Here is a 25,733-nt window from a genome sequence, read left to right on the forward strand (position 1 = left end):
GCAGAGTTCCCTCTTGTGGTGAATGGGTGTACATGCACCACTACATGAGGGGCTCTGTGCAAGTTTGTTTTTATACCGCAAGATGGCAATGTTAATCCATTTCCCTCAGTATAGAGCACGCCAGTTTGTAATCTTAAAAACGGGAAATGAGTTACCTCTGGTTCGTTCAGCCATTCCTATGGGGAAAATGAATGGAGAAAGAATAGAGTTTTGGGATAAACGCTGAAAATAAGGTCTGAGGATAACACAGGTTTAGGAAATCTTAACGTTTTGTTCTATGAGATAATATCAGTCAGTTAACATGACCTTTATGAATGATGAAGCCTTTTATGTGCTTGATGTGCTTGTTTTATTACATAAACGATTCAAATAAATATATTTAAAAGTGACATTAGCTGATGAAGATTATCTCATAAAACAAAATGTATAAGATCTCCAGACTCCAGACAAGGACCATATTTTTGGTGTTTATCCAAAAACCCTCCAAAAACTAGATGAATTTGCCCAACAAATCATGGCAGTGTCAGTGCCTAAAAGAAGACACCAATAGTATTGCTCTGGGTGTTTATAGGGATTTGAAGATTGAAATACTAGCAATTGGATGGATTGTTGATACATCATTCGAATAATAATGTAACTTTTGTGTGTTTTTTTTTTCTACTTTAGCCATTCACCTATGACTTTCTCTAATGCTTGTATAGGGGATTCTTCCATTATAAAATGGTTTCATGCACCACCGCTGAGGTAGCTCCCTGCCACGATCTCCAACTGACTACTGCCTCTCTGAAAACGTCTAACACATCATTGTGATCTCTACAGCGCTGTTGGCTGGTCGTCATTGACCTTGCGTAGGCTTAAACACAGGTATACACTGATTTATAAGGCCATATTGGGTAAAATGACATTTTATCTCTGCAATTTTTTTTGTCAGGTCAGTAAATAAATATCAATTACGGTCCCATTGTAATTTGCTTCTAACAGTACCAAAAATTAGAACAAGTCATGGTAGAATATGTTGTAGTTACTTAGCTCCATGGTCCTGGAATTCTCTCCTGAACATTTTAAAATGTGATGATCTAGTTTCATTGGTGGGGTTTAAACACTTGATCGATGTATATATCATAGAAGAGTGTAATTGTCTTTAGGAGCACTGTTTTAGTCAAGACTTTCGTGTTTTTAACGTAAAATGTTTTTGTTGTACTGTATGTGTGTTAATAGTTTTGTTTAATGTTGTGTTAGTGTACGTAAGTTGTTTTGTCTGAAACGTTGTTCCGCCTGCTGCTATTGGACCAGGTCTCTCTTGGAAAAGAGATGTTATCTCAATGAGAAAAACCTGGATAAATAAAGGTAAAATAAAATAAAAAACAATTTGGGTTCCAGAAAAGTGGAGGAATTGTGGTAAATACAATGACATTCTTTGGAAAAGAAAGCCTGCTTGGCTATGTGATGCATCCTGAATTAGTGATCACTTTGATGTGGATACTTGCTGTGAAATATGTTACATATAAATGTGCCTACTACAAACAAACGAAATGACTTTGGTTGTTTGTTACATAACTATTACACATGCCTGTTAGATGCCTGGTATGGACTTCACTTGTCACTTAAACTGCATGCAAATATTTGAATGACTATTATATTTTCCCTCCAAGATCATGACTGGTCAGGTTGAAGTTTAGAGCTGTTTAACTATCCAAAACACTACTCTGTGTATCTAGAGGGTGTTCGCATCCCGTATGGCATCATCATGGACAGGTCAAATATTTAGCATAAATGCAGAAGGCCTAATTTACCAATTTAGTTGGTAAATATGTGACCACTGACATGGGGAAACTACAAGACTTTCAGTCGCCCAGTCCTCAATCAGATGTAGGATCTTAATTTGATCACCCTGTTGCAGGAGAATCTTCCTGCAATCCAGGGCATTTAAAACTTGTAATGCATTTGTGGTTTAAAAAGGTCATACATCTGTAGTCCTCAGTGGTCAAACAGAACAAAGGACAATTTCCTATCAGGATATTATCAGTGAGTGTGAAGATACAATCCCAATAGCCCAACGATAGATAAACAGAGAGATGGAGGGCATCTTGGAGAGAGCTTGGATTGAGTAACTCCCTCTTATCTTTCAAATACTTGTGTTGCAGGACTGAGTGTCTTGCCCGTAACATCATGGGTACCTGGGCGACCATGACATCGTCGTGCTATGTGTGCTGAAAGCCAGGTATCAGTTCTGTGCCGACCGGTGGAGAGTATCAAAGCACTGAGCCGCAAATCCCACCACACTCTGCCCATTAGTGTCAACTTCATTCGCCTCAAGAGTTATGTGGTAAGGACTTAACCAACGTGTTCTTATTTGATGCTGGACAAGTGGACAGGAAGTTTCACAATGTAGAAAATAAGCCTTTATGATGCATTCAGTCATAAGACTTCCAGATAAAAGTGTAATGGTTTGAGATTGTAGTGTTTCGTTCTCCAGGTCCATGTGTGCCTGGTCATGCCTGTAGTAATTTCCAGCTGGCATATACAGTATGTATATACTATGCATATACATATATACTAAATGCACAGAGTAGTGCATTTAGGCCTACAGGGCCGTTGTACACACTTTATGTTCTATCAGTTTTTTAAAAATAATAATATCCATAAAATTATTGTAATTAATGTTGTATTACTGTAAGCTCTTACACCACACTTGACCAAATCCAAATTAATTCAATTGATTGTTTGTTTTTCTTTGCTTTTCTTGTAGAACGACCAGTCAACAAAGGATCTCCACATCATTGGAGCAGAAGACTTCTCTTTCCTGACTGGAAAGGTGAGTAGTACTGCTATACACAGAAAATATAACACATACCAGACAAGCTGTGAGCAGATATAGTTATGAGCCCTACAAATCCACATACCGAAGATGTTTTGGGTTGGGGTCCTGTCGATGTGGTGGCGGGGGGGGGCTCCTGACGAGAGTTTTTCTACGCTAGTACAGGAGTAATAACGGCCTAGTTCACTGACTTGGCAAATAATTAGTATTTATTAATTTAAATGATTTGTTTAAATTAATATATATATTTTTTTTTTTACTTATCAGTACCCCTACTTCCCGTGGCTACGACCAGTTCTCACTTAAAAAGTCAATGATGTGTCTTGAAAGCAGTTGATATGATCGTGGTGCTTCTCAGTAGTAGTTGTTATTCTGAACTGAGAAAGAGTTGGGCAGTATCTCTAAACAGCCAAAAGGTGGCAGTCTTCCCCACATTCAGCCTCCCCAAATTTTGGAGCTGAACTCAAAGACCATGGTTAGTTATGGCCTTGATTAGATTTAATCCACAACCTGGACATGTGACAAAGCTATGACCACATCTTTCCTCTTCTGTCAGGACTATAATTTATCACTATTTCTGGCAAACTGCTGCTACCAATTCTCCTTCCACCCATTAAAGTATATATATTATATTTGCGACATACAACATTTGTTTGCTTAAATAGCTGCTGATGTCATACTAGAAATATAGCATCATTGCTCATTGTCTTGGGAGAACAAGACATTGGCTTAGTTAGTCACTATTCTGCAGTGCCTCTAATGTCTGTCTGTCTGTCTGTCTGTCTGTCTGTCTGTCTGTCTGTCTGTCTGTCTGTCTGTCTGTCTGTCTGTCTGTCTGTCTGTCTGTCTGTCTGTCTGTCTGTCTGTCTGTCTGTCTGTCTGTCTGTCTGTCTGTCTGTCTGTCTGTCTGTCTGTCTGTCTGTCTGTGTACGTGTCCAGCCATTAATGGGATCATAGGTCAGCGAGGGAAACGCTGCTGACATAAATCAGACACACACACACTGACACAGGCTTTAGAGAGGCGTGGCTCAGATATTAGTGAGTAAGAAAATGCTGAACCATTGATGAGTTATGGGATGGTGAGTTTAACTCATTTCTCTGTTGCTTTTCTACACAGATCATGTTAGGACTGTGTGTGAAATCATTTACAGTTACTATGTGGTTTATTGTTTCTTTGAGACAGGTACTGACTATTGTACATAGAATAAAACTGTGGATTGTTAAGTAATTGAGGCCTAGGGAAAGTTGACACAATATCTACCATTGATGTATTGTAGATACTAGCGAGAGATTATAGTTTCTACCCATATTGTTTACACTGTCTGGATTGAGGATTAAGATTAGTCATTATTTACTGTCTTGAAGAAATGAATGGAACTACTGAGCCCCAGATAGATCAACTCAGCGTGGCTTCATTTCTGCTTGATTGCATTCTTCACATGAAATTAAAGTACCGTACAGCATTACCACTATATGTGTTTGTTTTCAGGCAGCATGTTTAGGATTGGGATGTCTATTGTCTTCTCTTGAGTTTTGAGAATACCTTAGTTCATATTTGCGTCGAAAGTTCCTCAAATGCACATCCATGCTAAATTGCAGACAATGCAGGCGGACAGAGAGCCACAGAGAGAGAGAAGACACAGACTTTCTAGTCAGATAAGCAAGGCATTATTTAGACATGCCTTGTGTAATCACCAATATAAAGTAATAAGTCTCACACTGCTAGCATTAATAATCAGGAAGAGTTGGATCATGCCCCTGGACGACTGAGTAGAAAGCCCTTGTTTTGTCCAATATGATTGGCCATCTTATTTCTTCTGCAACATGTGATGTCTGGTATTGGCTGGCTGTCCCTGCCTGCATAGGGCAATAGGTCAACAGTGGGAGGCATGCCTCTGATAGACTTTTTGCAATATCAGGAATGTTCAGTTCCTCTGCAACTAGAAGAAAACAAAACTTTTTCATAACGGATCACTTTGTCTAGGGAAAACACTTATTGAGTAGTACTGTATTCTACTTCTAAATCCATATGCCCCATGCCATGTTACAGACTTCATAGTGCCTTTGTGTGGGCATAGGCATGTACTGCTTTTTTGATGCTTACCTTTGTCCGAAATGTGTTTGTGTAACATTATTTTAACATTGATATTTTTCTAACACTCAATATATGATGTGCATAATTACAGGTAACTGCCAAAATAATGGAAACACTTGAGTAAATGAGAGATAGGCATGGTTCCTGAGTTAATTAAGCAACTAACATTCCATCATGCTTAGAGTCATGTATAAAAATGTTGGGCAGGCCTTACTTTGGCTACCAAGGCTATGCCCCATGGGATGACAATGCCCCCGTCCACAGGGCACGAGTGGTTACTGAATGGTTTGATGAGCATGAACATGGTGTAGACCATATTCCATGGCCATCTGTCACCAGATCTCAACCCAATTGAACACTTACGGGAGATTTTGGAGTAGCGCCTGAGACAGCTTTTCCACCACCATCAACAAAACCCCTAATGATTATATTTATTTTTGGAAGAATGGTGTTGCATCCCTCCAATAGAGTTTCAAGCACTTGCCAAGGTGCTTTGAAGCTGTTCTGGCTCGTGGTGGTCTAACGCCCTATTAAGACATTTTATGTTGGTGTTTCCTTTATTTTGTCAGTTACCTGTATTTCATGTGGTTATGGAGTCGCTCCCATATGGAGATTTTATTTCCAAAATGCTATATCTACACATTTTTCACATTTGTGTTTTTCATCAGAAATGATTGCTTATGGGCACCATCATGTGTGTGTAAACTATTAGTCTTCTAATTGCTGATCTTCACTGGCCTACACACAAAACACAATAATGTCAAAATGGAATAATGTTTTTCGAAATTTTCACAAATTAATTTAAAATGAAAAGCTGAAATGCCAATAAGTTTTCAACCCCTTTGTTATGGCAAGCCTAAAGAAGTTCAGGTGTAAAAAAGCCTTTACAGAATGTTTTTTATTCTCCAAAACAAGCATCCTGTTTGCAAACAAGGCACTAAAGTAATACTGACAAAATACATTTGCAAAGCAATTCAACTTTTTTTCCTGAATATAAAGTGTTATGTTTGGGGCAAATCCAACACAACATGTTACTGAGTACCACTCTCCATATTTTCAAGCATAGTGGTGGCTGCATCATGTTATGGGTATGTTTATAATCAGTGGCGACCCGTCATTCAGGGAAGGTAAGGTAGAGCCCCACATGTTTTGAGCCCTAACTGTTTAGCTTTTTTTTTTTTATATAAGAATGATATATTTTTCTGACTGTTTTGCATGTTATTTTGGCATTAATACGTGTCACATATCAGTTTGCAAACAATGTAAAATATATATATATATATATATATATATATATATTGTCACGCCCTGACCTGATAGACGGTTTATTTCTCTATTTTGTTAGGTCAGGGTGTGGGGTGGGCATTCTCTGTTTTGTATTTCTTTGTGTTGGGCCGAGTATGGTTCCTAATCAGAGGCAGCTGTCTATCGTTGTCTCTGATTAGGAATCATACCTAGGCAGCCTTTCCCACCTGTGTTTTGTGGGTAGTTATTTTCTGTTTTGTATTCGTTACCTGACGGAACTGTTTGGCTTTTCGTTTTGTTTCTTTGTTATAGTGTTTCATTGTTTAATAAATAATATGAACACTTACCACGCTGCGCTTTGGTCCCCTCTCATTGCGACGGTCGTAACAGACCTACCCACCACCAAAGGACCAAGCAGCGTGGTCAGGAGGACTGGACCTGGGAGGAAATCCTGGATGGGGCAGGACCCTGGACAAGGCCTGGGGAGTATCGCTGTCCGCAAGAGGAGATAGAGTCAGCGAAAGCGGAACGGCGATACTGGGAGGAACAAGCAAGGCAACAATGGAAGCCCGAGAGGCAGCAGCAAAAATAAAATTGTTGGAGGCACACGGGGAGATTGGCGAAGTCGGGGTTGAGACCTGAGCCAACTCTCTGTGCTTACCGTGGGGAGCGAGTGACCGAGCAAGCACCGTGTTATGCGGTGATGCGCACTGTGTCGCCAGTGCGCAGTCACAGCCCGGTGCGCTCGGTGCAAGCTCCTCACAGTTGCCGTGCTAGAGTTGGCCGTCAGCCAGGAAGAAGTGTGCCGGCTCAGCGTTCCTGGTCTCCAGTGCGTCTCTTCGGCCCAGGTTATCCTGCGCCAGCTCTACGCACGGTACCCCCCGTTCACCAGCACAGCCCAGTTCGTCCTGTGCCAGCGCTCTGCCCTTGCTGGGCTAAATTAAACATCCAGCCAGGACGGGTTGTGCCAGCCCTAAGCTCCAGACCTCCAGTGCGCCTCCACGGCCCAGTATACCCTGTGCCTGCTCTGCACACCCAGTCTCCTGTGCGTCTCCCCAGTCCGGTGAGACCGGTTCCAGCTCCACGTAGGAAGCCTCCAGTGATAATCCATGGCACGAAGCCTCCAGTGATGATCCATGGCCCAGAGCCTGTAGGGATGATCCATGGCACGAAGCCTCCAGTGATGATCCATGGCCCAGAGCCTGTAGGGATGATCCATGGCACGAAGCCTCCAGTGATGATCCATGGCCCGGAGCCTGTAGGGATGATCCATGGCACGAAGCCTCCAGTGATATTCCATGGCCCGGAGCCTGTAGGGATAATCCATGGCAAGAAGTCTGTAGGGATGATCCATGGCCCGGAGCCTGTAGAGATGATCCATGGCACAAAGCCTCCAGTGATGATCCATGGCGCGGAACCTGTAGTGATGATCCATGGCACGGAGCCTGCAGAAAATAAATGGTATGGAGCTAAGCACAGGCAAATCCTAGAGGAAAACCTGGTTCAGTCTTCTTTCCACCAGACACTGGGAGATGAATTCACCTTTCAGCAGGACAATAACCTATAACACAAGGCAAAATCTAAATGACATATTTCTGTTTTTCATTTTCAATAAATTTGCTAACATTTCTAAAAACATGTTTTCACTTTGTCATTATGAGGTAGTGTGTAGATGGGTGAGAAAAAAAAAGATTGAATCGATTTTGAATTCAGGCTGTAACACAGCAAAATGTGGAATAAGTCAAGTGGTATGAATATTTTCTGAAGGCACTGTGTATTCATTGTTTAGCTGTACCCCAAGATGGTGCCGGCAGAGAGGGCCGCCTCGCTTCTAGTCCTTAAGAAACTTTGCAGTATTTTAGATTTTTTTATGTATTATTTCTTACATTGTCAGCCCAGAAAATCTTAAGTGCTGTTACATACAGCCAGGAAGAACTATTGTATATCAGAACGACGTCAACTTACCAGCACTACGACCAGGAATTCAACTTTACCGAAGCGGATTCTTTGTCCGAACCCCCCAGGGCATCTGAACTGATTCCAGAGGCTGACCCAAAACAACGTCACTGTCACGTCCTGACCATAGTAAGATGTGATTTTCTATGGTAGAGTAGGTCAGGGCGTGACAGGGGGTGTTTTGTGTTTTTCTATGTTTTCTATTTCTATGTTCTTAGGTTCTAGTTTTTGTATTTCTATGTTGGCTTGTTTGGGATGATCTCCAATTGGAGGCAGCTGGTCCTCGTTGTCTCTAATTGGAGATCATATTTAAGTAGGGGTTTTTCTTCCTGGGTTTTTGTGGGTGATTATATATATATATATATTTTTTTTTTTTGAATATTTTATTTTTGCATTTTCCAATTAAGAACATTCAAAACAAAAGTGAAAATATGTTAGACAACAAAGGACAAAGTGACGGTAACAGATGAGCGTAATAAAAAATTAAAATGATATATACGGGCATACATAATACATAAAAAACATACATGATACATAAATCATAATAAAATAAATATTAATAATAATAATGAGACATTGATTCATATGGTCACCTGCTGTAAGCTACATATTATACATTACTTGTGAAACATTATATAAGAATTATATAGAGATTCAATCAATGTGGTGTGGGGGGAGATTCTCCATATAGTCAATAAAAGGTTGCCAAATTCTGTAAAATGTCTTTAACTTATTCCTCAAGCAGTAAGTGATTTTCTCCAGTGGGATACAACTATTAACTTCCGATAGCCACATTGCCACTGGTAGGGGGGAATCCGATTTCCATTTCAAGGCAATACATTTCTTGGCAATCGCTAGCAATATTTCTGTTAGCTTTATAGTATGACTTTGCCTAAGATTGGTGTTAGTATATTTACCCAGTAGGCAGACCTCGGGGTCTAAAGGGAATGCAACCCCGTGGATTGAGGATATGGTATCGCATACCCCCTGCCAGAAACCATGTAGTTTTGAACACTGCCAAGTGGAATGGAGGAATGTTCCTTCATCTGAGCCACATCTAAAACATAGGGAGGAGATATCAGGGTTGAACTTGTGCAGTCTAGATGGGGTGATATAGAGCTGATGGAGGAAATTAAACTGGATCAATCTGTATCTGGAGTTCAATGTGGATGTAACACCATCCCTGCATAGGTCACTCCATAGGCCCTCATCAAGATCAATACCCAGATCTTTTTCCCATCTAAATCGGGGTTTATCTAGCTCAGGCAGTGTTAGTACTGACATTAGAGCATCGTAAACACGGGAAATGGTCGTGAGTAGTGGTTGGTCTGCATGGCAGAATTGTTCAATAGGTGACATCTTAGGTAGGTTCCATTGTCCCTTGAGAGTCACCCTAATAAAGTCTCGTAGTTGTAGGTAGCTAAAGAAGTCCCTGTTAGACAAGTGGTATTTCTGTTTCAGCTGTTCAAAAGACATAAGAACTCCCTCCTCATAACAGTGTTCCAGCAGAGTGATCCCCTTATCAGACCACGGTCTAAAGTTACTATTCTGGAAAAACATAGGGATCAATCTATTGTTCCATAAAGGGGTTTTAGGGGAGAGAAATCCCCCTCGTCCGAACAGCTCATGCAGTTTACACCATGCCAGGACAGAATGTATGATTAAAGGGTTGTCTGTGGTGGTTTTTATAGATTTTCTGTCCCATTTGTAAAACAATTCTGCCCCCGTGTCATCATTCATCTCAAGCTTTTCAATGTTCAACCATGAGGGGGAGGGACCATTGTCAAACCTCTGAGCCAGAAACCTAGACTGAGCAGCCCAGTAGTACATTCTAAAATTGGGGAGGTTTAAGCCCCCTTGACCGTAATCCAGGGTCAGTTTGTCCAGGCTAACCCTCGGGGTTTTGCCATGCCAGATAAACCGTCTGGTCAGCTTGTCAAGAGAGGAAAAGAATGCTGCGGGCACAGGGATAGGGAGAGATTGAAACAAATATAGAAATCTGGGCAGGATATTCATTTTAATCACATTGATTCTACCCAGTAGGGTGAGAGGCAAGTACATCCACCTACACAGGTCACCCTCCACCTTCTGCAACAAGCCGGCCAGATTGAGTTTATAGAGGTTGTTCAGGTTACCATCCACCATTATGCCCAAATATGTGAAGCCCAGAGGCGACCATCGAAAAGGAAACTTGTGCTTGATGGTATGATGGTCAAAGACAGACAGCGGTAAGATTTCGCTTTTATCGAAGTTAACCTTATATCCAGAGAAAGAGCTATAACACTGTAGTAGGATCTGCAAGTGAGAGAGGGAGTGTTCTGGGTTTGTTAGAAATAAGATAAGGTCGTCCGCAAAGAGTGATAGTTTATGGGTATGGGGGCCCACCTCAAAGCCATGTATGTCAGGGCACGATCTAATAGCCTCAGCCAACGGTTCGATGGCGAGGGCAAAGAGGTGGGGGCTAATTGGGCAACCTTGTCTGTTCCCCCTATAGAGAGGGAAAGAGGAGGAAGTAATCCCATTGGTAGCAATCCTAGCTTTAGGAGATTTGTAGAGTGATTTTATCAAATTTACAAAAACGGTACCTAAACCAAACTTTTCCAAGACGCGAAAGAGGTATGGCCATTCAACCCTATCAAAGGCCTTTTCAGCGTCGAGGGAGACTGCGACACTAGGTATTTTGTTTTTGTTAGCAAGGTGAATTATATCAAAGAACCTTCTGAGATTATTGGAGGACAGTCTATTAATTATGAAGCCAGTCTGATCTGGGTTGACCAACAGGGGAAGACATGACTCCAGTCTCTTAGATAGCATCTTGGTGACCAGTTTACAATCTGTGTTAAGGAGAGAGATTGGTCTATAGGAGGCGCACTTTAGCGGGTTTTTCCCTTTCTTGTGGATTACAGTAATCACTGCTTGAGAGAAAGACTCTGGAAAGCAGTTGTCTTCCCCGGCTTTTTTAAGTACCTCCATGAGGTAGGGGACCAACAGCTCCCCTAAATTCTTTATAGAACTCTGGAGGGAAGCCATCCTCCCCAGGAGATTTATTAGAAGGTAAGGATTTAATGGCTTCCACCAATTCAGGAACAGAGAAGTTTTCACTCAGGCGCTCTCTGTCTTCCTCTGACAGGCATGGGAGGTTGAGAGAGGAGAGAAAGGAGTCGATCTCCGACAGATCATCGCTTGATTGGGAAGTGTAGAGGTCTTCATAGTATTTCTTAAAGGTATTATTAATTTCGGTAGGGTCGAAAGATATCTCATTAGTAAGGGTTTCTATAGCATTAATTGTCCTCTTACTTTCCTCTGCTTTCAGTTGCCATGCCAGTACTTTGTGAGCTTTCTCTCCAAGCTCGTAATAACGCTGTTTTGATTTAGTGATGGCCCTCTCGGCTTGATATGTGTTCAGAATATTATATTTCAGTTTTTTATTTACCAAAAGCCTATATAGATCTTTAGTCGGGCCTCTTTGGTAGGTTTTCTCCAGCTCAGAGATTTCAGATTCAAGGACATTCAGTTCTGCACCGTATTTTCTCTTCAACCCTTTAGTATAGGAAATGATCTGTCCCCTCAGATAGGCTTTCAATGTGTCCCAAAGAATGAAACTGTCAGGAGCGGAGGGTTTGTTTGTCAAAGTAAAAATATTGATCTGCTCTTTGATAAATGCACAAAATTCTGGTTGCTTTAGGAGTGTAGGATTTAGTCTCCATCTATATGCTCCGTTTACCTTGTTAGGAATGGAGATTGATAATACCAGAGGAGAATGGTCGCTAAGCAATCTGGGGAGATACTCGATATCTAACACTCTATGAAACAGTTGGGTCGATAGTAAAAAGTTATCTATGCGTGTGTGTGTCTTGTGTGGGTGTGAATAAAAAGAGTAGTCCCTATCCTGTGGGTGCAACTGTCTCCAGATGTCTAGTAAATTAAGATCTTTCATGAATGACATGGTGAGCTTGGCGGCTTTGGTAAGAAGGGAGGGTTTATCCGAGGACCTATCAAGGACTGTATCTAAACAAAAATGTAGATCTCCTCCAACCAGTAGCCATCCTGGTGGTGCTTGAGCGACCTGAAGGAAGACATTCTGTATAAACATATGGTCATCGAAGTTAGGAGCATAAATATTCAGCAGGGTCCAAGACTCTGAAAACATATGCCCCTGCACCAAAACAAACCTGCCCGAGGGATCAGAGATGGTGTTGTTGACGCAGAAGGGGATGTGTCTACTTATCAAAATTGCAGTTCCTCTTGCTTTGGAGTTAAAAGAGGACGCAAAAACTTGTCCTACCCATTCCCTCTTCAATTTCTTGTGTTCGCTGGCTGTAAGATGTGTTTCTTGTAGAAACACAATATCGGCCTTTAATTTCTTAAGGTATGTATAGACTCTTTTCCTTTTAATCGGGCTGTTAAGGCCTTTTACGTTGAATGTGACATATTTTAGTGGATTAAGCATAGGTTGGGTTTGAAATATGTAACCGAATGGAAATCTCTCATATGTAAATAGTCACGAAATGTTTCAACTTTGGTTTGAACACAGAAGTGACCTATGTGCCTCTTTAGGAAGGAAACAACAATAAACATGGAAAAAAAGGGGAAAAAAAACCCACCCACCCCGATTGTCAGACTAAAACAACAATCCCAACAATCAAACATGAATACACTTGAAGAGATACGTTGCTGCTCGCTTTCCACCTTACTCTTACTAGCTAAACCTTGGCGTAAACTAAAACCTGCGAGCTCTCTAAATTGAAAACAAACGTTGTGAATAGGCATTTATGGCTGAATAATTACTGCCCACGGTAAGGGCTGCTTGAGTCTCTTTTCGGGAGAGGAGAAACATAAATGGGGGGGAAGCGGTGGGCCTAAACCCACTTATTGCTTCGTCCAGTGGATATTGACTAAACCAAAATATAGTCTCCTGTAAATGTAATAGAACTCACCCCGGGGAAAAACGGTTAGTTGAAAATGTACAAATCAATTATAGCGACCGGATAGCGGGGTAGACGGATCCGATATCAGCAGATCAGTCCAGATAAGAGAAAACAAACAGATTGGATCTTATCCCCCAGAGAGACCGTTTTTCAGTCGCGGTTCGGTTCTTTGAGAAAAGTGAATACTTCTCCCGGTGTGTTGAAGATATGGCATCGGCCTTTGTACTGAACTTTCATCCGCGCAGGGTGGATGAGGTAGCCGGTGATGTTCTTCTCCTTCAGTGCTTTGGCGGCAGGTCTGAACTGCTTGCGACGTCTGGCGAGATCGGCACTCATATCCGGGAAAAGGCTGACCCTCTTGCCATCGAAGGTGATGTCCCCTTTGGCTCTTGCGAGTTGCAGAATCTTCTCTCTGTCTTGGAAACGGAGGAACCTGACCAGAACGGCACGTGGGGGCTCCTCTGGCCGGGGTTTCGGTGCTGATGTTCTGTGGGCGCGTTCGATTTCCAGCGGCTTGGTGAAGTTGATTATGCCTAGGACATCCGGGATCCATTGAGTGAAGAAGCGGACCGGGTCACGGCCCTCGCTGTCCTCTTTCAATCCCACCACACGGATATTACTGCGTCTGCTCTGGTTCTCCATCTGGTCTACTTTGTTTTTGAGGTAGGCATTATCCTTCTGCAGTTCTATCAGAACCTGGTCATGTCGAGCGACGGTGTCCTCAACTGCGCTAATGCGCATCTCGGCCTCAGTCGTTCTCAGAAGGAGATCATTCATGGAGGATTTCAGGTCGTCGATGGAAGAATGGAGTTCAGCCGATTTCTTGTCAATTTTCATAGAAAGACCTTTGTTACCATCCTGAATTTCCCGGAGGAGAGTAGCCAGCATGTCTTGCGAGGCTGCCGAGAGCAATAGTCTGGAACCGTCGTCTGAGATATGAGGGCTAATGCTAAACTTGCTAGCTGTGGCGTTATCGTTGTCTTGGGATTCAACGACGTTTTGGTCGTCCTTCTTGCCTCTCGGTCGGAGGTCCATGGCTCTTTGGGAAGGTAAGTATTTGACAATTTATCAGCCGATGTTAGAATATTGTTTCAACGTTGTTATTTAGGTAATAATAGGATACATTTCAAGAGCTCGGTTTGTCAACGTCTGTTCAGCTCCGCGGCATCACGTGTCTCCGGGTGATTATATTTTTGAGTAGTGTTTGTTTCTCCTCTGCGTCACGGTTTGTTGTTTTGTCAAGTCAGTTTATTTATGTATTGCAAAGTTTCACAGATTAAATAAAATGTGGATCTACACACACGCTGCACCTTGGTCCTCTCCTTTCGACAGCCGTGACAGTCGCGGCAGAAGAGGTAGATGGAGCGATCTATTGATCAGACTTCGGAGGCGCACACACCACCCTGCGCATCCGAGCATATTACTCGCTAATTTCCAGTCTCTAGATAACAAGGTAGACGAAATTAGGGCAAGGGTTTCTTCCAGAGAGACATCAGGGATTGTAACATACTCTGTTTGTAATGCGTCTGTGTGTAGCTGGTGAGATGAGTCAGGCGCAGGACAGCAGATATGAGCAATGAAAGCAATTTACTCAATAATATAACAATACACATCGTATAAATACATGGTCACAAAATATGGACCGCAATACAATAAACAATTACTCACAAACAAACATGGGGGAACAGAGGGTTAAATAATGAAGAAGTAATTGGGGAATTGAAAGCAGGTGTGTAAGACAAAGACAAAACAAATGGAAAATGAAAAGTGGATCGGCGATGGCTAGAAGGCCGGTGACGTCGACCGCCGAACGCCGCCCGAACAAGGAGAGGGACCGACTTCGGCGGAAGTCGTGACACTGTTTCACGGAAACATGGCTCTCTCTGGATATGCTGTCGACGTCGGTACAGCCACCGGGATTCTTTGTGTGTCACGCCGACGGAAATAAACATCTCTCCGGGAAGAAGAAGGGTGGGGGTGTATGTTTCATGATTAACGACTCATGGTGTAATAACAACATACAGGAACTCAAGTCCTTGTGAGCACCTGACCTAGAATTCCTCACAATCAAATGCCGACCGTAATATTTCCCAAGAGAATTCTCGTCGGTTATTGTCACAGTTGTATATCCCCTCTCAAGCCAATACCACGACAACCCTCCAGGAACTTGAATGGACTTTATGCAAACTGGAAACCATATATCCCGAGGCTGCATTTACTGTAGCTGGGGATTTAAAAAAAGCAAATTTGAGAACAAGGCTACCTAAATTCTATCAGCATATTGATTGTAGTACTCGCTCTGGCAAAACTCTGGATCACTGCTACTCTAACTTCCGCGATGCATACAAGGCCTTCCCCCGCCCTACCTTCGGCAAATCTGACCACAACTCCATTTTGCTCCTCCCTTCCTATAGACAGAAACTCAAACAGGATGTACCCCTGACAAGGACTATTCAACGCTGGTCTGACCAATCGGATTTCACGCTTCAAGAATGTTTTGATCACGAGGACTGGGACATGTTCCGGGTAGCCTCAGAGAATAACATTGACAAAAACACGGATATGATGACTGAGTTCATCAGGAAGTATATAGGAGATGTTTTACCCGCTGTGACTATTAAAACCTACCCTAACCAGAAACCATTGATGGATGGCAACATTCGTGCAAACCTGAAAGCGCGAACCACTGCATTTAACCATGGAAAGTTGACTTGGAATATGGCCGAATACAAACAGTGGAGTTATTCCATCCGCAAGGCAATCAAACAAGCGAAATGTCAATATAGAGACAAAGTGGAGTCACAATTCAACAGCTCAGACACGAAACGTATGTGGCAGGGTCTACAGACAATCACGGACTACAAAAAGAAAACTAGCCATGTCACGGACACAGATGTCTTGCTTCCAGACAAACTAAACACCTTCTTTGCCCGCTTTGAGGATAAAACAGTGCCACCGACGCGGCCCGCTACCAAGGACTGTGGGCTCTCCTTCTCCATGGTCGACTTGAGTAAGACATTTAAACGTGTTATCCCTCGCAAGGCTGCCGGCCCAGACGGCATCCCTAGCCACATCCTCAGAGCATGCGCGGACCAGCTGGCTGGTGTGTTTACGGACATATTCAATCTCTCCCCATTCCAGTCTGCTGTCTCCACAAGCTTCAAGATGGCCACCATTGTTCCTGTACCCAAGAAGGCAAAGTTAACTGAACTAAATGACTATCGCCCCGTAGCACTCACCTCTGTCATCATGAAGTGCTTTGAGAGACTAGTCAAGGATCATATCACCTCCACCTTACCTGTCACCCTAAACCCACTTCAATTTGCATACCGCCCAAATAGGTCCACAGACGATGCAATCGCCATAACACTGCACACTGCCCTATCACACCTGGACAAGAGGAATACCTATGTAATGCTGTTCATTGACTACAGATCAGCATTCAACACCAAAGTACTCTCCAAGCTCATCATTAAGCTCGGGGCCTTGGGTCTCAACCCGCCCTGTGCAACTGGGTTCTGGAATTCCTGACGGGCCACCCCCAGGTGGTGAAGGTAGGAAACAACATCTCCACTTCGGTGATCCTCAACACTGGGGCCCCACAAGGGTGCGTGCTCAGCCCCCTTCCTGTACTCCCTGTTCACCCATGACTGCGTGGCCAAGCACGCCTCCAACTCAATCATCAAGTTTGCAGACGACACAACAGTAGTATGCTTGATTACCAACAACAACGAGACAGCCAATAGGGAGGAGGTGAGGGCCCTCGGAGTGCGGTGTCAGGAAAACAACCTCTCACTCAACATCAACAAAACAAAGGAGATGATCATGGACTTCAGGAAACAGCAGCGGGAGTACCCCCCTATTCACATCGACGGGACCGCAGTGGAGAACGTGGAAAGTTTTAAGTTCCTCTGCGTTCACATCATGGACAAACTGAAATGGACCACCCACACAGACAGTGTGGTGAAAAAGGTGCAACAGCGTCTCTTCAACCTCAGGAGGCTGAAGAAATTTGTCTTGTCACCTAAAACCCTCACAAACTTCTACAGATGCACAATTGAGAGCATTCTGTCGGGCTGCATCTGGTACGGCAACTGCAGGGCTCTCCAGAGGGTGGTGCAGTATGCACAATGCATCACAGGGGGCAAACTACCTGCCCTCCAGGACACCTACAGCACTCGATGTCATAGGAAGGCCAAAAAGATCATCAAGGACAACAACCACCCAAGCCACTGCCTGTTCACCCCACTACCATCCAGAAGGCGAGGTCAGTACAGGTGCATCAAAGCTGGGACCGAGAGACTGAAAAATAGCTTCTATCTCAAGGCCATCAGACTGTTAAACAGCCATCACTAACACAGTGAGGCTGCTGCCTACATACAGACTTGAAATCATTGGCCACTTTAATAAATGGATTACTAGTCACTTTAATAATGCCACTTTAATCATGTTTACATATCTTGCATTACTCATCTCATATGTATATACTGTATTTTATAACATCTATTGCATCTTGCCTATGTCTCTCGGTCATTGCTTATCCATATACTATTTATATGTATATATTCTTATTCCATTCCTTTACTTAGATTTGTGTGTATTAGGTAGTTGTTGTGGAATTGTTAGATTACTTGTTAGATATTGCTGCACTGTCAGAACTAGAAGCACAAGCATTTCGTTACACTCGCAATAACATCTGCTAACCATGTCTATGTGACCAATAAAATTTGATTTGATTTGATTTAATGGAATGTTCGCATCCTGTATATTTGACTGTGATGCATGGTTGTCTCACCTAGCTATCTTAAGATGAATGCACTTACTGCAAGTCGCTCTGGATAAGAGCATGTGCTAATTGACAAAAATGTCTAATGTAAAGGTTTTACATACAGATGTCATATTAAATTATTATTTTTAAACATTTTGTAAATACTGATTTCACAAATGTATAATTTGTACAGTTCTTTATTGCAAATGTAGTTATTTGTTACATTTGACTGTGTAAAACCTAATAGTACTACTTATTAATCTGAGAGTGAGGCGGCTATATAGCATTTTGCAAAAAAAACTTGATTATGTGTCTCTGAAATGAAACCATCAAGTGATAGATTTTAAGCAAATACATGTCTGTCATTGAACAACCCCATGCCATGATTAGATGGTGAAGAAATACACCAGTCTTTAATTATTTATTTAAACAATAAAAGACAATTTACCAACATTTCCAAAAATGGATATATAGCGTTTTGGAAAGAAACTCTTCATACTGTATGCACATATTGCAAATCTGTCTCAACCAAGTTTTTCAGTCAATGTTATCTTGGTATGCATGTGCAGCAGTGTGGTAGATTGTAGATAGATTGTAGATACGTCTTTACCCTTCCTACCCATGCATAACTGCTTCCTTTCTCTTTTCTCTCTTACAAAAATAATATCCTAATCGTGGAGGTGAGTCAACATGCGTATTTCCTTCCTCTCCTCTATTGGAGTCTCTGAGTACATCCATCAAATACTCCATAACTTTCTCCAGATGTTTATCAAAGTCATGGGGAGTGGAGGACATTGCCTCATAGCTCTCATTCTCTGTATGTAGGTCTGAGTTCTACCAGACCAGGGTCATATTCATTAGGCACCAAACAGAACAAAACAGACTGAAACAAGGAAAGACTACACAAACTTATCCAATAAGAAAAGCTCATTATCGTTTACCAATGCCTATGTCATCGAATGCCATAAATGACTGTATGACAAGAATGGCTGCCATTGCATTTGTTGCATTGATGGATTATAGGGAAATGTGTTCGATGTCATCCCCCTCACAATCACCCCCCAACACACATGAACATACACACACACACGTCACATTATGAATAGAGGGGCCACACAATAGAGCCACACAATGCAGCTTCCCCTTCACCCCAAGCTGAATGACTTAAACCACCAGTGTCACCAGTGGTGTTCAGGGTCAGATGGGTTTCTGTGTTACCCTGGGTCACACTTTGGTTGTCCCCTTTTTAACCGTGGGTTCAGACTGCTCAGTGCAACTGGGGCTACACACATAGCTACTGTACACACATGCACACACACAAACCCACACTCTCTTGTGCGCATGCACACACACATATCATTTCTTTTTTTAGAGCACTCTTATTTGTTTTGTTAGTGTGAAATACCAGTGAGCTCTCAGCTTGGTGTATTTTTTACTTTGAGTGTTGACAGCCAGTATCATAGTCATGCTGCTAAAGTTCTTCTGTGTTTTTTGTCCCCTGCAGGCCATTGTAGACACAGGCAAGATAATGAAGACTCTCCTTAAACAGGTGGAGGCCTTTAGGCCCAAGAGGATCAAAGCAGCAGGGTGAGTCCTGGCATAGAAACACTAACACCACAACATACCAGGTGACCCACGCCAAGTCACTCAATTTCCTGTTTACAGTCTAGACAGAAGGATGCAGAGGAGTATTTCTGTTTGTAATAAAGCCTTTTTGTGGGCCTGGATCCCCAGTGAATTCATATTCCTATTGTCCCTTGAATTGAAACAAATTCTGCTTTTCTAATAAAAGGGAATTGCACTGTTTCGGGAGGAGAATGTGCTTCACTGCCGTTGTTCATCTGATTTTCAGGATTTACTCAACTTAAATTCATCCATGATATAGAACAGGGTATGAGACATTGCAATTAGATAACCAGCTCTGTCATTTACTGTATACAAACACATAAATCTATATGCCATTTAGCAGGCACTTTTATCCCAAACAACTTACAGTCATGTGTGCAGAATTTTTTTAAACATATGGGTGGTCCCAGGAATAGAACCCACTACCTTGCCATTGCAAGCACTATGCTCTACCAACTGAGCTACAGAGGACCAGTAAAATAAAGTGTCTTTATGTAAGCTTTTTGTACTTTACTTTGGCCACTATGGAGCTGCTCACCAGATTGAAACCCACTGTTCATCACGTCTCACTTAGGCCTTACCATGTATCAAGCTATTGATACATTCAAACCCGAAAGTCATACCTTATTCAACCAAAATAATCGTGTGATGATAGTATACCATAGTCATGGCATATTTCATATCCCTGGGCGACTATTACATGACAACACAACTCTAAAATTGTTGTCTTCATTTTCTGTCCTTTCACAGTTTCTTGGTCATAAACACCTGATCTTCCTGGAAGCTTTTTAGGGTTCTGGTTGTTTCATCTTGTAGTGGAGAAACAGGTCAAAGAGACAACTTTACAAGGTTTGAACTTGCCTCAGCAGACTTTGACCTGGTAAATGCAGTGAAAAACTAGGCCAGCAGCAGAAAGAATAGAGATACTAAAAGGAACAAAAGAGAGCAAGTTGTGTGTGAACTGCTGGGTCCATTGTATACATCTGACATAGGATTCCACAGTGTTAAGCAGCGGGACAAGCAGTGTTATAAAAACAAAAAGGTTTTGTCTGTTTACCTGCTAGTGAACTCTCTTATTGTATTTGATAAGTGATTGCCTCTCCATATAAAATGTTACAGCAGACAATTGAGACATTGAAGACTACTATCAATATCAACCTATTCCAGATGTATACATTGTTGGTTATGTCATGTCACTTACACCTCTAAAATAGAGCTGGCCCTGCATGCCCATAAAATGTAAGTATCTCTTCTTGCCACCACAGCCCCTCGCAGAACCGTTGGAAGTAGAACTGGCAGCCGTTGGCGGTAGAACTGGACAGGCAGGGCAGCATTGTGAAAGTCCCTTGGCCAGGATGACCTCCTTGACAAAAGCCACCAATCCCAGGAACAGGTGGTCCCTTCTGTTGGGAAGGAATGAAAGGGACATTTGTCTGGGCCCTGAGAAAAACAGCACTTTTAAGTCCCTCCTTTCAGGTTTGTGTGTGAGTCCAAGTGTGTGAGTATGAGCGTGTGTAAAATTGAACAAATTATAACACAGACCATGTCATTTTAATTCTCCCCCAAACATATCTAAGTATTAAAGGTTAAACTAGCACCTACATCAAAGTACTCTGAAAAAGCAAAATTGTAGAACCTACATGCTGTAATTCCAGTATAGTTCAGTCGGAGACCCCAACCAAAGAGGGTAATAATGATTGTATTGGATGGTGGGAACTGTGCATGCCTCTCTCTCATACAGTGGGAATACACATTCCACAGCCACTACCATCCACATGCCAATCCCTTCTCGACCCCACTGAACCAGCCACCACGTGACTATTGTAATCTGGCCAAGCAGTTGTATATGTATGAGTGTTTGTATAGGTGTTTGTGTGACATACATTTTTTGTATTGGTCCCCCGTGGGAATTGAACCCACAACCATAGCATTGCAATGGTCTACCAAATGAGCCACATCATCACATCACATCATCACAAACCAATTGATGTCTCAATGTACTCAATTAGTGTATTGGTCATTGTTTTTCTTCATGGTGATGGAAAGTCTACAGGTACAAACCTAGATGACCAGCCTATGTACAATACAGTAATGTACATTTAAATTAAGTGTTTAGTAAGGATGGTAAATTAATACTGCATAAACAAGTGGTTGTTTAATTTTATTTGATCAAGAAAAATATTTTATTTGATGTGGATGTTTTGTGTCTTTGCTCATAACTTTGCACCTTTTGATGTAAATGTTTGAGGACAGGGTTTTGTACTTTCTGGATCCCATTAGAATGACAATTGCAGAAAAAGGGACAGGGCAACAACTATTACAATTCCAACTATAGAATCCTGCAAGATACTGTTCTTAATTATACAACTACCTTTTTTGCCAAAGCAGAGATGCTGAAAAAACTGTTGGTCCGCTAGTATTAGTAAAAGCCCAGTGCACTACTTTTGTGAAAAAATATTTCTTTCAAACATTTTTTTTTCTTCATACTTCTTTTTCTTCTGATTTCTCAGGGGGTTCTGCAGCATTTCAGAACAATTTTTGTCCTCTGAGTTGTATCACTTTGAGTGCCCCAAAAGTTAAAAAGTCCAAAAGGTTTCTGCCTCACTAGCTAGGTTTCCATCCAATTGGTGACAGATCTTTATGCCTATATTCTAAAATCTGCATAAAGACAATATGCACATTTTCCCACCAGTGGGAAACTAATTTTACAGACACAAAAAAATCCCACCATGTCGAACGAACAAATGATCTGTCGGCATTTATAAAATCTACCGAAACTGCCGGTTTATTAACCACGTTTCCATCCACAGTTTTTATTCATATAAATAAAATCAAGATGTGATGGAAACAGGAAGTTTCGGTACAATTTTATAAATGCAGACAGATAATGTGTCTGTTCGACATGGTGGGATCTTTTTGTGTCAGTAGAATTTATTTTGCGAGAAATGCCAGTGGAAATGCCCTTGTGGGCAAATATTTATATAATAACCATCATATGGAAGTAAACTTGGAGTCACATTAAGATATGGTGTGTGGTCCTCCCACGATGACTCCGGAAACCATGCAGTTTATTAGGTTACAGATTAAATAAATGATGATGAACTTCACAGGGTGGTGAAAGTGCACGGTGATCTTGATGCTCGTTTCCAATAAATATTGAGGGTATATTCTGGTGACATGACGTTTGACTGCCATTTGGCAAATAAAAATATTCTCACTCTTATCCATAATAATCTTATCATGCAGACTAGTTTACCCACAAAGCCTACCCACACTATATCTGCGAGCTGTTGGCTAGAGAGCACGTGTAAAGACCAGAGTAGGCGCATTTGCTATTTAACGCAACAGTTTTTGTGGCAAAACTATCGGTAGAGTTGATTTTTATTCGGAACATGAAAACATAAGTGAAAAAGTACATTGTGTGCACTACATCATCACACACTGACTTTTATCCAAAACAAGTCTATTTGGTGGAAACACACCACTGGTGGGAAAATTCTCATATTTTCTTTATGCAGATTTTTGAACATTTGCATTAAAATCTGTAGCCAATTTGATGGTAACCTAGCTAGTGGAATAACAAAAACACCACCTCATGTGGCTTTGTAAGGAGTCATACGATTGGTCGAATTTTAAAGCAGAAGTTTCTACAATGATTGTGATTGGCCGGGAGCCATGAACGCTTTTGTGGTGTCAAGCTTATGGTCATGTGACAGCAGTGTGTAGGAGGGAGATTCCTAGATATGAGAAGTGTGCAGGAGGACATCAGACAAAGGAATTTGTAGTATTGGTGGAAAAAGTTGTGTGTGTAAACTGTAGAGGTACCCATGGTGCCGGAGATCAGAGGTGTGCTGTCAGAGAAAGGCGGGTTGAGGTTGCCACGATCAGAGTAGTGCAGAAGGTGTCATATGCTGAGGCAGTGAAGAGAGTGGTAGAGGAAGGTGGGTCCAGGGTGAGGGATCCTAAGAGGATCCCTGTGTGTAGGCCGAGGTGAACAGAGAGTGAAAGGAATAACGTACTTCAGTAAGGTTGTTTTTTTGCATTCATGGCCATGGTTGTTAATTGTACCGCAGGAATGGAACAGACATCACAGAGGATAGATGTCTTGGTCGCAGCTGCAGAGTACTTGGGTGCAGTGGCAGATTTAGGTTTAGGCGACATGGGCAGCCGCCCAGGGCGGCATCTTGCAGGGGGTGGCACGGGGCGCCCGCATAAAAAAAATCGGAATGGTGACATCAATCATCAGGTTTGCAGACGACACAACAGTAGTTGGCTTGATCACCATCAACGACTAGATGGCCTACAGGGAGGAGGAGAGGGCACTCGGAGTGTGGTGTCAGGAAAACAACCTCTCACTCAACAAAGGAGATGATTGTGGACTTCAGGAAACAGCAGAGGGAGCACCCCCCTATCCACATTGAAGGGACAACAGGGGAGAACGTGGAAAGTTTTAAGTTCCTGGGCGTACACATCACAAACAAACTGAAACGGTCCACCCACATAGACAGTGTGGTGAAGAAGGCGCAACAGCCCGTGTTCAACCTCAGGAGGCTGAAGAAATTACAGATACACAATCAAGAGCATCCTGTCGGGCTGTATCACCGCCTGGTACGGCAACTGCAAGGCAACCGCAAGGCTCTCCAGAGGGTGCTGCAGACCGCAGCACAACACATCACAGGGGGCAAACTACCTGCCCTCCATGACACATACAGCACCCGATGTCACAGGAAGGCCAAAAAGATCATCAAGGACAACAACCACCCGAGCCACTACTGTTCACCCCGCTATCATCCAGAAGCCGAGGTCAGTACAGGTGGATCAAAGCTGGGACCGAGAGATTAAGAAACAGTTTCTATCTCAAGGCCATCAGACTGTTAAACAGCAATCACTAACTCAGAGAGGCTGCTGCCTACATTGAGACCCAATCACTGGCCACTTTAATAAATGGATCACTAGTCACTTTAAACAATGCCACTTTAAATAATGCCACTTTAATAATATTTACATATTTTACATTACTCATATCACAAGTATATACTGTATTTTATACCATCTATTGCACCTTGCCTATGCCGCTGGGCCATCGCTCATCCATATACTTATATGTACATATTCTCATTCACCCCTTTAGATTTGTGCGTATTAGGTAGTTGTGGAATTGTTAGTTTACTTGTTATATATTACTGCACTGTCGGAACTTGAAGCACAAGCATTTCGCTACACTCACATTAACATCTGTTAACCATGTGTATGTGACCAATAAAATTTGATTTGCGCGGTTGGTTTTCTATCGCTCATTTGCACGTCACGTCAATGATATCATGTCACTGTGTGGGACTGTGGGTCAATTAACCTTTGCGGAGTGGGCGCCCTGATTCTAGTTTGTGAGCTAGGCAGGCTACTGCCTGGGAAGGTCTCCCACCCAGAAGTACGAGATGGGGAGGGGGGGTGGGAGTAGGTTGACCTCAGGTCTCCCCACTGGAAGCCTGAGGTAGGGGGAGCGGGGGAATCTATCAAATAGCTCACCTCTAACTTTGTACAGTACTAATGCAATTAGTAAAATCAGTCACACTACGAAATGCTACCAAATAAACCACAATTCATTCATAATACTGTGAATATGTAGTTTCACAGACATATCATTGCATTTTTTTCTGGTTTGTGCAAAATCGTTAATAATAATATAAAACCAGTCTGCACACCACCAAGGTGAATTGGTTTAGTCTTGACTCTTGGTTGACAGTGTCGGGGGATGGGTAATGTATTGATGCTCGTGTGCCAAATCAACACAAATTTGTTTCTATTTGTCTTTGTTACTTCTTTTTGATATTTATGAGTCTTATTTTTGTATATATTTTTATATGTATATAGTACATGTTATGATTATTTATTTGTGTTGTTCCAAATGTCTGAATAAAAAAAAAAAAAAATTGTGTTGGCGGGGGGCGCTGAATGGGGGGTTCGCCCAGGGAGCCATACAAGCTAGAGCCGCCAGTGCTTGGGTGTACGAGATTTTACTGCAGAAGAGTTACAAGATGTTTTGAATTATAGTGTCCCATCCTCCCAGTCTGCTGGCCTGGAGTAGGATCAGATGAGGCAAAAGTAGCAGAATAGTGGTGAGGTTTTAATGGGTGAAGGGTTAGTTGGTAGGGCAATAAATCAATAAAATCCATGTATTTTACAGTGTGATGAAGTCATACTACAGAATAATAGGCTGATACACAGCCAATACAGTAGTCGGCGGCATGGCCCTAGACATTTGTTTGCGGACCGTCATAATACCAAAGAAGAAGAAGA

The 25,733-nt window shown here is 42.2% G+C and overlaps 1 pseudogene; it reads left to right on the forward strand.

Annotated features, from left to right (window-relative positions):
- Positions 1 to 1,577: 1,577 nt before the first annotated feature.
- Positions 1,578 to 19,401, forward strand: LOC106599231 (hypoxanthine-guanine phosphoribosyltransferase-like; annotated as a pseudogene).
- Positions 19,402 to 25,733: the final 6,332 nt, after the last annotated feature.

Source organism: Salmo salar, chromosome ssa03, assembly GCF_905237065.1.
Source record: "Salmo salar chromosome ssa03, Ssal_v3.1, whole genome shotgun sequence".
NCBI classification, from domain to species: Eukaryota; Metazoa; Chordata; class Actinopteri; order Salmoniformes; family Salmonidae; genus Salmo; species Salmo salar.